This window comes from Propithecus coquereli, unplaced genomic scaffold, assembly GCF_000956105.1.
Source record: "Propithecus coquereli isolate 6110/MARCELLA unplaced genomic scaffold, Pcoq_1.0 Scaffold34, whole genome shotgun sequence".
Lineage (NCBI taxonomy): Eukaryota > Metazoa > Chordata > Mammalia > Primates > Indriidae > Propithecus > Propithecus coquereli.
In genome coordinates, this window is record NW_012149063.1 from 7623108 (window position 1) to 7625292 (window position 2185).

The 2185-nt window shown below is 34.0% G+C and overlaps 1 protein-coding gene across 3 annotated transcripts in view; it reads right to left on the minus strand.

Moving 5' to 3' along the window:
- CHN1 (chimerin 1) overlaps positions 1 to 2185 on the minus strand; it is a 250415-nt gene that overhangs the window by 108692 nt on the left and 139538 nt on the right. The window lies entirely within an intron of this gene.

Consider the following 2185-nt stretch of genomic DNA (forward strand, 5'->3'; position numbering starts at 1 on the left):
ATATAATAAAAAAAGTAAGGATTGTTGGGTGCTGGACATGTGGTCTAAGAAAGTGTAAATATTTTATATACCCTACAAATTCATTAAATGAAAATTCTGAAATGCTCAAAGTATATATCCACAACACTAAGCTTTCATAAAGTTTTCACTCAACATTTTATTGAGTATCTACTATGTGCTAGGCACTAAAGAAAATACAGTGATACCATAGAATAGGATCCTATACTATTTTATAAGGACCAGATATTAAACAAATACATGTTTAATGAATAAATTATAATTAGACTAAGTATTGGGTGAATAATATATTTTTCATCCTATTTTAGTCCCATAATCACATTTCTAACAAAGGTTGGATTTATCCCTGAAATCTATGACTATAATCTCCTTCCAAGCTGCTCCCTCTTCTCATGGGCCTTTGAGCCTCTAACAGGTAACTTCTCCACATCTGCCCATCTCAAATCTCTCTCTCTCTCCTTCCTATATGGGTGTGCCTTCAAAAGCCCTGTAAGGCCCAAACCACAGGGTAGTTTATGACTACCTCATTTATACAGTCCTTTTACCAGAAATAATGCTGACAGGAAGCTGTAGTTTATAAACTCTCCTCCCTCATTCTGCCTAATCATACCTTCCATAAAGAGTTAAACAATTAAAAATTGTTTTTACTAAAGTTCAGTGTTATCTACATTTAAGTGATTAAAAACGTGGCTTTGAGTCAAGGCTATCTGTAAAAGAATCTCAGCTCCATTTATTAGTTATGGAATTCTAGGTGAGTCTTAGTTTCTTTACTTGTAAAATTGGAATGACAGTAGCTATACCTCATGGAAGGTTGGAAGGATGAGATGAGATCAAGTAGGTAGAATGCATGGAATATATGTAAAGCGTGTATTTTCAGTACCTAGCATACAGAGAGCTCTCAAAGATTAGGTAGTGATGGTGATGTTGATACTGTTATCATCGTTAGCATCAGTCTTATCACCTAACACAATGCTCAGGACAAAGTAAATGCCAAATAAATGTTGAAAGAATGAGCAGGCAAAGCTCATGGCACATTCACAAACCTCGCTGAATTCTTCAGACTCACAAATGAAGGCCTGATTCCAGCCTCTTGCCCTTACACTGTCAGAATAGATTTAATACAAAGAAAATGCATAACTTTTTTGTCTTATAGCTAGGTTATTCAAAAAGTAATAGCTGGTCAGAGGTGCTAAGAAGAAAGGCATTTTAAACATTGTTTCCTCATTTTTTTTTTTTTTTAGCAAAGAATGCATGTAAAATATAAACTAAAACATGTTAGGAAATTTGCGATAACATAGGTATCTTAGCAACATAGCTTATTAAATGAGATATTGAAATGAAAACATTTGTTGTGCTAAGAGAATATGTGCTACCTGAAATAAGAAGGATGCTTGGGATTCATGAACTGTAGTTTTCTATCTGAAAGATTGTTGAATCATTGTGGTTTAAATTAGTTTGCAGGACCAAAAAAATGCAAAGGTCATGAAAATCTGTGGATGAATAAAAACCTTCTGCGATAAGTTCCAAGAAAATGTAAGAAAGAAAAGGGAGTGGGGCAGTATCTACGATTAGTAGGCCTAGTCACAAGTCTAATCATCTTTCCTTCTATGATTTCAAACACACAATTTGCTACAAAATTTCAAGATGAAGTTATTTTCATTATTTTCAAATGCATGTCTTAATAAGGAAGACATTAAAATACAAGTATCTTGTTTCCAAAAAGTCTTGCTAAAATATCTCCTTCTACAGGATCAGCCATAGAAACAAAGGTTTTTAAGTGTATGCTTTTGTTATATTTTTCAAGGTCAAAATAACAGACCATGTGATCACTTAAAAAGTGTTTTCATTTTTCGGAATCTTTGAGATACTAAGAACAGAATTTAATATTAATACATTACGTTATACCAATGATACTGCCTTTAATGAACAGTAGCATATTAAATTATTGTGGGGTCATGTTTACCCAGCTGCTTTTTCTTGTTTTAACTGTCTCCTCTTTTGTAAATTACGTCAAGTTTCACACCTCCATACTTGAAAAACTATCCAAAAGAGAAGGAGTTAGCCTCATGCCAAATGATACAAAAGGTGCCTCTGGGTTCCCTTTAAGTATGGTTGTCTCGAGGAAAAGTACTGTTTGAGATGCCAGCTGAGCCAGCTCCTTTTCCCA